The 16,981-nt window shown below is 28.6% G+C and overlaps 1 protein-coding gene across 2 annotated transcripts in view; it reads left to right on the top strand.

The window, feature by feature from the left end:
* The first annotated feature begins 8,037 nt into the window (after positions 1 to 8,037).
* The window catches only part of Argk1 (Arginine kinase 1), a 61,774-nt gene continuing 52,830 nt past the window's right edge, over positions 8,038 to 16,981 (top strand). The window contains exons 1-2 of one of the 2 annotated variants that reach the window (XM_075382028.1): positions 8,099 to 8,188; positions 9,548 to 9,621. The gene's annotated coding sequence lies outside the window, so the exon portion shown is untranslated. Of the gene's footprint in view, positions 8,189 to 9,547; positions 9,622 to 16,981 lie in introns of both variants that reach the window. The other variant, XM_075382027.1, reaches the window with a different exon arrangement.

Raw genomic sequence — 16,981 nt, 5'->3', positions numbered from 1 at the left:
CTCATTGTATCATATTTTAATTAATTAAAAAATAATAGCTATTAAATTTAATAATCTGAAACAGTTTGTCACCCCTCGTTAAATAAAGGTGAACATAAGTCAAAGAATAATTAATAAGCAACAATGTTATCTCTTTTATTCTAATAAAATTTAAAAGTAAACCTTATTATATTTTTAGTTAAGCAACAATGTGACGGCACTTAAACATTTAATTACATTATCAGTCGATATAACTCTTATAAATTAAAAATCTCAACAAGAATTCATTACAAATATGTAAAAAGTTTTCCTAGCAGATAATATTATATTTAAGTCGTTAATATAACCAACCGTTTTAATTTTTTTTTTACTTTTTATCGTTTCGTAAAAAAATTTATTTAACGATAAGTGTCTTCGCAAAATTTAATATAAGTAGCTTACAAATTAAAATATGACGGTACAAAATAATATTTTCTCTACGCCATTTATCGTCCTATAACTATTACAAATTGATCGAGCTATTAATCAGCTGAAGAACAGAATTCCAGTCACTGTTACTAACAAAATTAAATGCATTTAAAGGAGAACTTTATAGGATAGAGTTATATAGCTTAAATTTATTGTTACAAAGAAAACGTGAAAAAAATATTAATGATACGGCAAAACGTTGACTTTAATAAAAAGATAAATCAAAAAATAAATGTTACAGAAGTTTCTCAGGAAAGGAGTAACACCCACCCGTCCTTTTAAGTAAATATCTAAAAAATATATTTTTGGCAGTTCATCATGACAACTTACAATATATAAAAATCCCTTTCGGCATGCCGGAAGGCGAAGGTAGATTTCACCGGTGCTAAAGGGATAAAAAAAGCCGGCCTCTGTGGCGCGAGTGGTAGCGTCTCGGCCTTTCATCCGGAGGTCCAGAGTCCGAATCCCGGTCAGGCATGGAATTTTCACACACGCTACAAATCATTCATCTCATCCTCAGAAGAATGCCTAACGGTGGATCCGGAGGTTAAAAAAAAAAGTAGGGGATAAAAAAGATTTCTACCTTAAAGTTAAGAAAAACTTCAAATTTACTCAATACGATAATGGTTGTACGTGAAAAAAGTTTCACATGTTTAGCATACGACAAGCCCCATCTTCTTACAATTCCAGCAACATTTTGGTCATCCCTTGCCGTAAGGATGGGTCATATCAAAAGTTATTTCAGACAAAGGTTTTAGGTAATGTTTAGAGGACTAACAACTACTTTAAACCGATTCGATACTGTGCCTATAAAGAGAGGTATGATTTTTTTTGTCTTCGAAGCCCCATTTTTTCCACCCCTTGGGCCAATGGTTGGTGATATCAAAAAACTTTACTAACATAAGTTTTAGGCCCTTATCCAAAGAATAGTAGGAACTTTAAACGAATTCGATATTTTACTTGATAAGAAAGTTATAGCGATATATTGTTTTTTCGAAAAATCCCCCCCCCTCCATTTCTACCCAAATGATCCGATTTTGCCCATTAACGAACTCGACCGAGATTTTGGGTCGTTATATATATATATATATATATATATATATATATGTGTGTGTGTGTGTGTGTGTGTGTGTGTGTGTGTGTGTGTGTGTGTGTGTGTGTAAATGTATATATAAACTTTTGAACTGACGATGGTTTAGGGGCCTGGGGGATGTGAAACGAGAAGATATGTTGTCATTTTCCGGAAGTTGAATCATGGTACAATAGGTAGCTTTCTAATGAAATCTAAAACGATCTACGATCGTTTTAGGTACACTTTTACCAAAAAAGTGATGAATTATTCGACGGATATTAATAATGAATTTTTACTCTACGTCGTCAACATAATTCTTTATTAGAAAAAAATCTCTAACATTATAAAGTTAATTCATAATATTTTACCTTTACCTAACGTAAACTATGTCGTCCTTGATTTTATTGATTTCATACACTTCATTTGTTTCTATTTTACTGTCATGTTAAATTTCAACAATTTAAAATAAAATCTCTACTTCTTCAAGGCCGTATTACGTGTTCTAGTTATTAACTTCTCTTAAGCTGCATGCGAAAAATTAATCTTTATTGTCTTCATTGCACATCGTACGGGATTTTTCAATCAACTACATCTTTTCAGTTTCTCTAAGCTCAGTGACTAGCACCTATCATTACAAATTTTTATGGCGGATAGGTAGCGTCTCGGAATTTCACCCAGAAGATCCGGGTTTGAATCCCGGTCAGGCATGACATTTTTTATACACTGCAAATTTCCATTTTCACATTTCCAAATACAAGCTTCTGTGGAGAATTAATTCAATAATTAAATAAATAAATAAAAAATAACAATTACACAGTAAAGTGAAATTAGATTGCGGGATATAAAAAAAAATAAAATCATGTTCTTTTTAGTCTCATGCATACTTCTGATAGTGTCATAGAATAACATAAAAGAACTTTAATACCTACCAAAGAACGACTATCTGAATTCGAATAAAAAACTTTTGCAAGATTCTTATCTTCTACGCATGAAATTATAAACAATACCTATAATTTTTGCACATTTTTTCAAATCTCAACCTTTTAAAACAAAATTTCAATATCTGTTTTTGTGTTCTAGGATAATTTTTTTTGAAATTCAGTTCAGTTTTGTCTGGGACACGTTATCAATCTATTTTTTATAGTAAAATATTTAAATTATTATTATTTTTTTTTTTTGGTTTTAATATCTAATAGAATCTACTCTATTGTCATAAACAGAATCTTAAAATAAAAATCGCTTCATTGATTTAATTACAATCATAGTTTCACGAAATTCAGGTCGTCTGCTTCTTCCGTAGTTTACTCGATTAAATAAATTAAGTCATTTTCAATAGGAGTTATTTACGTACACCCGACGATCGAAGGAGAAACTCGCCTAAATAAGTTTTGTTTGTTTCAGATGTTTATTTTGTAAAATACGTAGTAATTCGTTTTTGCTGGTAAATTAAAATCGATCGCTGCTATTCATAACAGCTCAATGGAACGGCAGCGAGGGAAATTACTGAAAGGCGAAATTATTCACGGCAAAGAAATCAAGGACTTATTTTTATAAACGTATTATTTAATTCGACTAATTTATTTAATTACTTTTCATTATATAAAAAATATAAATTAAATGTACGAGAAATTAATATAGCGATAATGGAAAACTGACGATTTTTAAGACATTAAATTGATCTCTATGCAAGAATAGAGATTAGTTTATTCGGGTTGTTCGTTTTAAGTCTAAATTTAAGACTGATTTTTATTACGTTACTTAGATAGAAATATTCACAAACACTACTCTCACTTTTTTATGAATTATAAAATAATTTCGAAAAGATTTTAATTAAAAAAATAATAATGTTAAAACGAGTAAATCCATAATTACTGAATCAATACGCAGTGATTTTAAACTAAATTTTCTCAGTGGAACGGCAATGAGGTGAATTAACGAAGCGATTACTTTTTCTTGACGCTTTTAAAAGAAAAGATTATTATTTTTTTTACATGCACACATCTCACACATACTTCATTATCACGTATCGGTATCATCTTACTGTTGCAAGCAATGATAAGGATTTCGATGAATTCTATTTTTTTTTTTTTTTAATTAAAGAAAAAATTGGTGTGATCGTTTTGGTCGTAAGCCGATTAAGAAAAATATGCTGGACAGTAACCATCAAAATTACATTAAAATTCAGATTATCTAATTATCACTATTACATTGAACGTAACCAATAATATGGCGTAGATAAAGCGATAAAAATGTAGATGCGAGTTTGTTTTATATCGGTTTGAATAGTCCAAGATGAGATCTATTCGCGCCTCGCCTTACAGGCACCAGTTTGGAGTAGCATTCTATTCCAAAGCGGTTTATGAAGCAGTTATTTTAAAAGTAATTGTTTTTCCTAAAAGCTGCTTCGTCCTTGTAATGATGGTTGCTTTTAATTACTGCTAAATTAAATTGAAAATCGAAATATATATTTAAATTATTCTTAATGGAACGACTAACGACTGAAAATTTTGGCTAACCCAAATATACCTAAATCAGAATTCAGTGCTTTTAATTTCAGGCTTAATTTACTGAAAGCTTTCATTTCCGGGTAAAATGGTTTACAAAATAATAAGTCATTTTTATGGAAATTGCCTTTCTGACAAAGAAAATTTGAAAAGAAGTATAGTAACATTTCTTCTTGTAATATAGAACATTTGCGAGATAATAGACTGCAAACCGTTAGAACAGCACTATTTAACAAATCACAGCACTATTTAACAAAATGGTAGAATTTTATCAAGCATTTGTATGTGTTGATTTAAATTATAAATTAAATATTCTTTATTGGATGAAAATAACATGAATTTCGTCAAAAATAGATGTTTTGAAAGAAAGAAATTAAAAATATTATTGGAATTCAAAGAAAAAAATTATGTTTTTTTAGGATGAAATTTTGTTTAGCATTATTTTATTAGCTGTAGCCGAGGCGCACGTTTTACTGAGGTTCTACACTTTTTTAACATATGATAGGTTTTAGCCAAAAAATAACAAAATATTAATATTATTCACTAATACAGCTTATTTTTTTTAAATGTATGAAACAAAAGTAATAAGATAAGCAAAAATCAGAGAATGGAGAAGAAAAGACGTAAATGTAGTAAACAAAAAAAAAGAATAAATGCGTGTTATGACGTGTTATTTATTTGATGAGGATCAAATGATCGTTTCTAAGGTAGAGAACGAGCGTATAACATGCTGAGAAATTTGAAAAATTATTCGCACAGGAATTGGAAACCGCAGAAAACTTAGTAATCGGTATAATAAATAGGAATTCGGAGGATCGGGTTGGTATTCTGTGCTGCCAAAACTGCACGATTTTGAAAACGATAATTTTTAGTAAAGGAGATAGTGAAGAAGAAATAAAACATCGGCTTAGAAAAGTCAAGATCGTAACAATGCTTCATGGAATTCTATGGATTACTACCAACACGAAGACTCGTACATACTATAATCCCGTTGTGCAAAGCACGGTAGGGCGCTGAAATGTGGTACGTAATAAAAGGAAATCCGTAATTGAAATAAATTTTTTGAGATGTAGTTTCAACCTAATGAGAAATCAAGTAGAGGTAGAAATAAAAAAGAGGAATTAAAAACGAAGTAACTCTACTTCACTACTAATTAGTTCTATCTAAAGAAGACGAATATTTCGATAGATATCATTGACTCGATTTGGACCAAGAAGTTAAACTGATTCGGGCATATGACTCCTTTACAGGAGGAATGACGTCACAGATGGTGTAGAACTCACCGTTCTAATGTGCTAGATCCCCGTAATAAAGAGGTAAGTGCCCGAAACCTTCATAGAAAACTGTTTTGGAGCGATGTCTTAACTAAAGCTCTGAAAAATTTATCGCCAGGAACCTCAGTTACCAGAAAAGCACCATAGTGTAGCCTAATTCGTACAAAAAAAAAAAAATTATTTATTCTATATCTAAATGCTAAACAGAACTATTTATAGAATACATTATTCAGGTAGGCACAACGTTTTACAAAATTATTTTGCTAAACATTCTCTTTTTTATACGGTTTCTCATTTTTAATTTCTGAAAAGTAAAAATAAAACCTGCAAATCCGTTTATTCCTCTTGTATATTTTCGGATTAACGAGATTCCTCAGAAAATGTAATACTATTATAATAGTAAATTTAAGTAAATTGTGTGTAACCCAGAAAAAACTGCAGCAAAACAAAATGGCTATATCGCCTAATAATTGCGTGTATTCGTTAAATTATTTTTTTATTTATGAATTGGAACTAACACCTAAATTTGGAGTAACGATATCTGGAAGTCCTGAGTACAGTCAAAGTCGAGGCCGATGGGAAGAGCTCAAAGACAAATTTCGCAAACGTTCCACCAAGTCCGATCTTTTAAGCACTTAAGACACAAATGTATAATTTTTAATCGAAATTAAAGTAGTTTTAAATCTCTGTGTCATTAATTCTTATGTGTAATTCTTTTTATGTAGGTGGCATAAATGTATTAGATCCTAGAAGTACTTTTGAAATTCTAGCATTTTTTCGAATTTTTCTTTCATTGTTTCCTTATTTTCCTATTAAACTTAAGAAAATGTACGATGGGGACGTAAATTTAAATTTACGATATCGGTTTAAAGGTAAATAACGAGAAATACTCGTATATGATTTAATTAGAAATGATGCAGTTAAATCTGTTTTAACAATTCATACTGTTTTAAAAATTTGTATCAAAATTAATTTCAGAAAAAAATTATTTACCTCGAAAGTGGTTTCCTTATTGTTAAACTTACTCGTATTTAAGTCCATGATAAAAGGTATTTTGTAATTAAGAAGAAATGAATTTCCTTTGATAAAACATTACAAATACCATATTTAATTTAAGGGTGAATGTTGTAAACAACTGATTACAACAAAAAATAACTCTTTAAAAATCACAAAACAATCGTAATTTATGTAAAATTTATGATATTTATATTTAGTAAATTTTATGATATCGAAGCTTTAAAAGAAGTAAATAACAATACATTTAGCTTCTTTAGCGTATTATTTCTAATAATAAGTCAGAAATTCTGAGTCACATTATTTTGGCCATCACGACTCTGTTTCCATCTACATTATCAAAGTAACTGATTGTTTATAAAGAAAATTAAACGTCTAAATCTTTACTTGAAAACTTACTTCGTGAGTACGATTTACTCTGAAAACACTTGGTGGCAAAGTTATTCTGTTCACTTTTCTTCTTTACACTAAGACGTCTGTAAAGTTAACATAGAAAATATCAACCGAGTAGTTTCGTTAATTTTCTGATCAGACATGATTCACACATGTTTAAAGAAATGTTTCCCTGAAATTTAGACTATCTCTAGCAGTAAATTATAAAAAATATGAACATTGTCGATAAATTTTTAAAAGATTTTAAATATACATTTTTATTTTCGTAATTCGAGCCTACTCTGTCGTACGAAATGTAATCAAAATATGAGTCCAAATAAGGAAAAAATATAGTCAATTCAATTTTTTGAAACTTCAAAGTTGGATTTCAATTTCAGTAATTATTTTAATGAAAAAATTTTAAGAAATTTTCGAAGTAATAAAAGAATGATTTAGAATTTATTTAGTTATTACTTTTTTGTTTAGCTTTGACGTTAAATCGAATGTAAAAGCTAAAAAAATTAGAAACTATTATCACAAAGGCAATATGAACATTGAACTACGATCAACTATTTCACAAATAACAAAAAACTGTGTACAACGTAACTTGAAGTTGTTACATTTTTCATCGTAACTGCAACGATTAAAATATTTTCGTTTCCAGTTATAATATTTTCGAAATCCAATAAATATGGAATAAAGGTAGAGTGAATTCCTTCTCTAAATAGCCAAAAAGCAGATGGTAATTTCTGTAATAGCGAAGATTATATTCGATTTTCATTGTTAAGTTTTTTTTTTTATTTTTAAAATTTATTATCAAATGTAATTCCAATTAAATTAAAAGTCTGCACCAAAGAAGGGTCTGCTCAAATCTAATAGGATAGCTTAGAACAGCATCCTAATCTGCTAAATTACAATTTTAAATTATTTTTTGACTTCTAGTAGGTCATTAGTTTTCTTACCGCTCTTTCGCTTTTACAATATTGGGAATAAATCTTGACATATTTCTTGTATATTTACTCGGTTTTTTACTTTAATTTCTTTTTTAATTATTAAATTATTTTTTAAATATGAATATATTAATGTTTTAGTCCCTCTGAGTAAATAGTCCCGCGTTCTCGTCGGAAATTTTATACAATTCCTAGCAATTTTGAATTGATTTTTAGCTTTCTTAAAGTTCTTAATGTAAAAGATAATTTTTTTGAACGTCTCGGTTAAAGGCATTAAAGGTTTTTGAATCGATAATCGGGTAGAAATTTGACCTCCCTATCAAACATTAGAGTTATTAATGTAAGGGGAATGCGCGGCCTTGAACGTAGGGTAGTATATTGCGCATGCTCGTCGATGATTGGTCTGACTTACGTGACGTCACGAGCCCCAGCCGGCCTAGCCTCTCGTTGATCTACAGACACAGATTCCCAGTGTGCTGTGCTCAGTGGTGACTCTTCCCTTGCTCTTGTCACGTTAGTGTTTCTTCCCTTTCTTTCACGAAGACAATTTTCAAGGTAAGCTTGGGGTTTCAATTTTGTCATTTTTAATATGTTTTAACTAATACTGCACGAATAGAACATTAATATAAGTGCAAAAAGCCTGTACTAATTATTCGATTAATATAATTAAGGATTTTAATTTTGGAACTGAATTTCATCGACGTAAAAAATCGTTGCATTTTAACTACTTGATAACTATAATAATGTATAGAAAGGGGAATGTCGATAACGATTATTTTAAGAGCCGTTAAAATTTTTAAGATCGCATCTAATCAATTACTTATATGAAATTACGCCGTTAGTCTTATTAGAATTTGTAACAAATTAGGAATTAATTAAATTGTTAGAATCAACTTTTTGTCCTTATTCTCTTATTTCAATTAAAATATTAAATTCGACTAATCGATCGGCTCTTATTTTTTTTTAAATTTATACGATATCGACTAATACGAATATCAGCCATTAATAAATGCCTGCAAAATCCAGTGAAAAGTGTTCCAAACGTTCTATGAACGACTGTTCAGTCGTGTTCACGACTATCTATGGAAACCGGTTCATTAAAGAAGCTTCGGCCGTTTGCATTTTATTTTTAACTTCACGCTTTTCAATTTACAGGATGTTAAACATCCCTTAAGGTTAAATCTACGTAAATGTCGTTAAATTCTTAGGTATTAAATGAGAGATTCTAAATTAATTACGGTTTAATAGTACAGATTATTTTTGTATCATCAGGTTAAAATATTTTTACATGGTATATTATTTTTTATTATCTTTATTTTACTAAAATCAATCGGAGCACGATCAGTGGAACCATAGAAAGAACCAGTACAAAATATATAGAAAATCTTTCCGTTATTATTTATTTTTTAAATAAATCCATAATTGATAATTTTTACTTTGATTAATTTTTATCTTTTAGGACGTCAGTTCTTAAAGTAATCATAGTGACTGAGTTTATTTTATTCAAATGATATAACACTGAATTTCAAGTAAAAGATAAGTTCATTATTATATTTACATATACTTTTTAATAATTATATTTTGAAACTAGTATTCAGATTTCCCTCGATAGATTTATAAACTTGATTAATAGTCGATTCAATACTGAATTATGAATTCCTGAGAATAAGAATTATTTTAATTCCTGCGAAAAAGATTTTTAAATCTCCTTAAAGTTTAGTAGTAAAATCTTTAACATAAATATTATTATTTTGAATTTAATAAAATTTTACATTGTTTGTCGGGAAAATTGCAAAATATGCGTCATTTGAAACGAGTTATTTCAAAGTTAAATTTAGCAGTATTCGTATACGTTTTTTAAAATGATTTAACATTTGTATTTTAATTATATTTGTTACTTTTAATATTGTGTAGTATTTGGTCCCGGAGAATCCAATTTTACTGAAGAAGGTGCTGATCTTTGAAAGGAAAGTTCTATTAATTTGAAAGTGAGTTTTTTATTTAATAATTTTAGTGTTATCACGTTCCATCATGGTGTTCACATCATTTTTTTCTTTAAAGATCATTATTAAATTAATCTAATCTTAATATTATGAAGGCGTTGTATTATTATTTTATGGCATACGAACATTTAAAAGTAAGGACACATTTTATTTACTTTCCTATTCATTTCTTATTTGGCAACATCTCTTTCCTAGAGTGAAAGGTTGAAGGATAAAAACGAACAGAACCAATTAAAATGTATTAACAGGAAAAATAAGACATTTTCTTTTCATTTCTAATCTTAATTTCTTGTGAAGAACATTTTTCAGCAAGATGTTTAATATTTGATTAGGGAATTGATTTTTAAACAGCTCCCGTACCGTTTGCATTTTGCACATGCGCAAATACATTCTAGTTTTACAATGATTCAAATTAATTTTGAAAATTAATTTGTGGATGTTTTTACTTTATGTATTTGGATTTGTTAAGTTTGAATTTTTAAAAAGATTTCACGATTCTTTTCAACGGAATGAAAATCACCCGTCTTGTACTATTTCATTTCTACAACATTCCAGTTAAAATGTTTTAATAATATTTACTGAATTAAGAACAAAGTTTGAAATGTTTAATTAGAATTCTAATCAGTTAATTAAAATTTTCTGTTAGTATTATATTTTTTTTTTTTAAATTAGATGTTGGCTGGTAACAGTTTTGATGCGAATCATCGGAAGTTTCTCTTTTACATGCAATATATTAATTTTGCAAACCCTGCAAAATTTCCTTTTGATATAAAAATACTTTTAAAGTAATACTTATTCGGTATTACTCGAGTAAGTATTAATTTGGGATATAAATTGTTTCTTTGACTAATTACAAAGCTATTAAAATACTATTCAGACAAAGAGTGATCAACATTGTAATTGGCTTCCCGTCATTAATACATTCTAGTTACTTTTTTATTTGCTATAATAACGCAATACCAATAAAAATCTCGTAAGAGTTAAGTAAGAAGTTAGAGTGTATTGAATTTGTCGAGTAAATTCACACTTTTGTTATAAATTTTATAAAATATTTTTTTCCAGTATCCGTTAAAAGTTTACTGTTAATACACGTCACTGTTACTTTCTGTATTATGATAATTGCAGTGCGACGATTTCGCACACCTTCATCGATTGTCTAGTAGGCTCAGCTATTTATGTATTATACCTTTATAATTTATGTATTAATATACCTTTTTCAAATTTTATATTTACCTAATAATATTATATATTTTTTTATGTTTACTTAACATTTGAATAATAAAACACGGTCAAACCATAGGAGAGAGTATACATAGGTACACTCAAGCTTGATAGGTACGGAATCGTAGTCATAAGCAATTATCGTATAAGCTTTCATTGGGTTCCGCCTTAATTTTTTACTTTTTCAATCTGTCAGTATACCACATCAATTATATACTTTATACATCGTATTCATTGTCTTCCCTTACAGTTTCTACCGTCTGTACTTCCTTTTGAAACTAAATATATTACGCTCGGATCAATATGTACATCGTATCATACATGGTCCTCCGAATTCGTTATTTTTAGAAATTTGTGCCACAAATTTTTTTCTTCCAATTTATCTTAAACCTTGATCGTCCAAATATCTAATTTTATTATTCTCTTGTTCCTCATATCGTAAACCTTTACTCAGTATTTTTCGATTAATGTCGCTACGTGTTTCGTTGCTCAAAACGCGGCACTCTAAACAAATATTTTAACAAAATTTTTTTTGTTACCTGTTTTTTTTGCCCTACCACATCATTTCCTGCCATTCTGTGTTTAATGTCTTGCGAATCTCGTCAGTCCTTTTTAATGTTATTAGATAAAAAATTAAAAAAAAAAACAGCAATTTCACTGATGATTGTGCCCAAATAAAGGTTTTTACAGATAAAACATGGATAAATAAATAAGTAAATGTACTACATACAATATAAATAATTAAATATACATATTCTTACCAAAGATTAATTACCATTTAAAAGCAAATTTTAAACGGTACAAATTTTCGGGTATTGTTTTTTATACTGCAAATTGAAGCAAAAAGGTCAGTGTTATATTAATTTCTTCCTTCGTTACCGATATGGCCTACCTATGTGAACTTCTTTTTCGTGATTTTATTTAAAAAAAATAAAAGTACCTACATTCGTTGAAGTACGGTATTTAAGAAATATTCATTTTTTCTATAATGTAATTTCGAACCTAAATGACGCGATTTATTGCGTAAGTGACGAAATTTATTGCCGTGGAAAAACTACTTCATGCCCCCATACATATCTTATTTTTTATTTATGTATCTTATATCCTTTTCTTAGTTTGCATAATAATTTTTATTAGGTAAATTTACGAATCTGATCATATTATTTATGTCTAGTTTTAGCGAACGTTGTTAAAGGGCATATGCAATTAACCTCGACTTTTTCAATAGGAAAGGTTGGCAACTGCTCTTTTTCAATTCGGAGGGGAATTTATTTCCTGTGTTCTGAATATCGCCGACCGGCTTGTATAGCTGATCTAAGGGATGGAAAAATAACAGTAAAAGACCTGGCCTTTTATATTTATCTTCCCTTACGTTTAGCCTTTTGTTATTCTGATACATTAATCCTTGCATTTTCTTGTACTCCTATCTTTGTATTGTTATTTTAACTTTCATTTTTGTTAAAAAAATAATTTCGTTTTTGCAGAAAGGATTATATATGTAATAATAAATATATAACAGCTAAATTTTATTAAAATACTTATACTTAAAATCAATTATGACAGTTCAATTAATTTTGAAAAAATTTACTGCAGTATTAAACATTAATAAAGTATTCCTTGAAATTGAATATTAGTTCACTTATTGTTTCAGATTCTGGGAATGGACGTCCAGGAATCAAATGTATCAACTAATATAACGAATCATGATGCGTTAATCCCCTTGATTATTTTAACGAAACTATTTGCGATACCAAACTTTGCGAATACGACAGTCGTATCTGAATCGAGGTGGTAAACATTCCGTAAAATGTTGAATAGATATATTTATATCTATTCAATCTTAAAGTAAAAATACGACTATTTTAATATAGTATTTTCATCTTTTAAATGTTTTATGTCGGTAACAACCGATTAGTATCACTGATCGGTTGTAATTAAATGGCTGGTCGGTGGGTGTTATGGTTAGCATGTGGTGTTGTGATCGTCTCGGGTTCAATTCCCTGAATGAGTCTAGCAAGTTTTAATCTACCATATTAATAATATCTTTCTTTTTGAAATTTGTACAGAAGCATGTTCGAGGTTGTAATAAGAACAAATTAGTCGTGTCATGCCCTCTAAGGGCATTTTATGTGACCAATAGATTTTTTTCTATTATAAAATTCTGCAATAAAAATTGGGACAAAAATTATTCAGAAAACGTTTTACGTTCGTAGTTTAATTCTTATAAATTCGAGGTTTAAAATCACATCCACTGTTATTTTAAGTTTTGAACAGCTGTTTCCTTTCGGTTTTCGAGTCGTAAAAACAGGTAATAATATTATTAAAGATTATACTGTAATTTTCGCAAGATTCTGCTAATTATTCATTTAATTACTATTAATTCGGTGCATTGGCTGTGTAAGCCATGCGGCCGGCTTACTCGTCGATGATTATTTTTTGTGGAGTCGAACATAATTTCGAACTTCTTTCATAAGTTAAAAAAATAACCGTTCCTAAAAACGTTTAAGTTACAAAAACGTTTCTGAAGCGTATGATCTCGCTTAAAATTGACTCTACTTAATCTCAGTTTAAAAAATCCCGGTTATCATGTTAAAATGTGTTTGTATCATATCAGTATCGCATATAAATCGACATTTAGTATTAACAAATTATTCTTCTGTTGCAAGCAATAGTTTCATCGAACCGTATCATTATTCATTTACCTGCAAGTAATATCGCTTGCAACAGGAAGATAATAAATATCGTGGTACGGATATTATACAGATAAAAGAATCGATGTGCTTTTAGCTCTAAGTTATACGAAATTAATAAGTAACTAAGTTTTCACCGAAAGGAGAGATCGGAAACAAGTTTTCAGATTATTTACATGCTAAGGATTGTGTACAGCGATTTTTGTAGTTTGGGTGTATCTGAAGCGATTAAATGCATGAGGGTGATCTGTGGCATGATAAAATCGATATATGTTTGTCTACTATTTCAATTTTACATAATGATTTTTTTTCTTTGTAAATAAAGGTATATGTTTGGGATTGAAATTTTTCATCGTTTGACACTATCCTAATGTTTAACAACATTAATTCCATTAGCATTTTATATGAAGGTGTTTTCTATTCCTGAACTTCGGTACTGGATTCATTCATTTCAAATTGCAACAAATTGCAATAAATATTTTGCTGTGAATAATTGTAGAACCTTGCAAATATTACTGTAATAGTTCGTTAAGAGCGGGAAGGCTTGTAAATAAGGACCTTGTAAGGAAAATATTTTTTAGTAATAAATCTTTATATTAATTTTACTTTAAATCTACATTTTTTTCTTTTACTTATTACGTTATTCAAAATTTGTTTCTTTTCTCTCGATAACCATGTGACCTGCATTTGCATTCATCATTAAGACCTTTTATTAGGAGAATAATTTAAATTTGAAATATTATTTTATTAGAAGGACACTTATTGTACCGAACGTGTATTTTATAAACACATTTTCTGAATAAGTCAGATTGTCTATGACATCAACGTAAATTATGTATCTATAAAAATGATGCCAAGCCTATTTTTTTATTTTTCTATCGGCTGAATAGCGAGCTGTTTGTGAAATACGTATAATTTTTACGCGATTTACTGCGTGTAACCGCGTACCGTGTCCGTTATTTGCAATTTCTTGCAGATGCAAACCTACAACAATCGTAGATTGTTTTCCTGTTAAAATTAATGAATGGATTTAATTACTAGAAATTTTTTATTGTGTAATTAATTTTTACTGCAGTAGATTTTATTAGATAAAATCAAATTAAACTGTGAACTTACGTTTATGATGACATATTGTTTATAATCCTTTCTGAAGTATTTTATTCCTAGTCGCGAAACAAACCTGGAGTCGCATTTCTTGCTAGCTTATTGATTAAACAAACCTATATTATTTTATCAATAACCTATGTTATTTTTATTTTTTTTAGGATAAATTAATTTTTAAATAATAAATCTGAAAAAATAGGAAAAAGTAGTGGCGAAACGTTTTAGTTCTTGAAATTTGATTATTACCTAAAGGAAATAAATATGAAACATTTAGATTACTCTGCATTTGTTTGGAATTTTATACATTACAATAACATGTGGTGAAATATGTTAACATTACTGAATGACGGCCGAGTCATACAAGTGTTAATTGTTTCATATAGGACGACAGTTGCGTTACTTTAGTCACGTACACATTCATGTGTATAGGTACTTGAAAGAAAATTTTTCTTGTGATAATTTTCTTTTATCTTTATTTTATATGCGAACACTTGTTTTAATGATGTAGTACAAACAATTCTAAAAGCCCGAAACTACTAATAATTCTTTTTTTATTTTATAAGACATAAGATCCTAAAATCAGAGTTCGAATGTGTAACTGTATTTCTACGTAACGCATATTAATTGAGAAAATGTTATATTTCATCCAAATTTTACGTAGCCTTATATAATTCTCAGTGAGAAGGAGAAACCTAAACTCAATAACAATGATAGTAATTCGTATATAACTAGAGTAGTTATTACATTATTATTGTTATAAAGTACTCTAAAACAAATGTGTACGCGCGCGCGCGCGAGTGCTCTGTACTTCAATGATGATTTCTTCTTGGTCCTAATATAGGCTATATAGAATCTCAAAAATATGCTTCCTTTAGGTTAGATTGATTGGTTTTTTGCCTTCTCACTTTAATATCATTTTAGTAAAAACTCATTAAGAACAGTACGTTTTGAATAAACAAGATCTTGATGTAAGAGCACTAAACTTTAAATACATTTCTTTTAAAAAATTAGTCTATGTATCCCGAAATTTTTTCTGTTAGTTTTATTCTACTTAGGAGAGTAAAAGGCCTAGAACGTACATTTCTAAACTGATAATAGCTGTAGTGGCTTCAAGAACATTAAATAATATACGTTTTTTTTCAAACATTTTTCAAGTTTTTTTTATAATTAATATTCTCTCAAGCCATATTTATTTATTTAATTTTTCTTGTTTGTATTGTACGTATTTTTGTTTACTTTTTTATCCGTATTAAATGAAAAATATTTCTGTAAAAGAATTTATTGAAAATTAAACTTATTTTAAATTATGTCTTCATGTTTTCAGATTTATTAATTTATTAAATTAAATTAATTTCAAATTTATTATAATTTTTTTTAATTGTCTTCCTAGAACTTTCTAAATTATTTTAATTAAAAATTTGTTTTTATTAGCTGGTCGGGACGCTGTTACGTATTAAGATCTCTTTGGGAGACCACTGCAACAGAAGTTTGCGAATACTCAAAAAGATTTATGAAAAAATAATTATTAAACTTGTTTAGAGAGAATACGATTGTCCTGGGTTAAATTTCACTCGTCTTATAAAAACATTTCACGATATGTATATTAGTTTTTTTTTTTTTAGAATCTAGGAAAATTGGTGCGCGTCTGGAAATAGATAAAGGTAAATGAGGAGCTCATTTCCAGAATGTCCCTGTCGTGGAGTAAAATCTGTGGTAAACCACAAAAAAATTTGCGGAGCTAATATTTTATAACTAAACGGAAAAAGTTATCAATCACATTTATATATCAAATATAAACATAAATTATCATAAATGTTGGTATGAAGGCAACACATTAAAAATAGATAAAGAAATAATTTTTGAAAAAAGACGTTTTGTAACTAAAAACAAGAATAGGGGGTGATTTGGAATGAAAATCTTCAGACGAGACATTCTGATTCAAAAGGCAATGTACGAAGTTCGTCAAAAAATTATACAATTTATTACTGAATAAAAGAATAACAATTCTTTATTAAATTAAACAATTCTAAATTAGAAAAAAAAACAAACAAATACGATTCAGCATTTAGGTTTATATGAGTTCTTTTAATATGATAAAAATTATAGGTTCTCAATGAAAGTAAAATTAAATTATTATTTCAGTTTTATATAGTAAAATAAGAAAATAATAAATTTACCTAACTATTTAAAGTATACTTTCAGCATCTTCCATCATACTACCTTCCAATTCATTTTCCGAATTTTCGTAGTCTATATGTTCACCAGAAATTAATTTTTATAAAATAAGTCCGGGTTTGCCCCTCCCAGTTCTCTTAAAACAAAGATGTAAC

This window comes from Lycorma delicatula, chromosome 1 (genome assembly GCF_047948215.1).
Source record: "Lycorma delicatula isolate Av1 chromosome 1, ASM4794821v1, whole genome shotgun sequence".
Classification (NCBI taxonomy): Eukaryota; Metazoa; Arthropoda; class Insecta; order Hemiptera; family Fulgoridae; genus Lycorma; species Lycorma delicatula.
The sequence above is the reverse complement of the archived record's forward strand: the minus strand, read 5'-3'. Positions and strand labels throughout refer to the sequence as shown.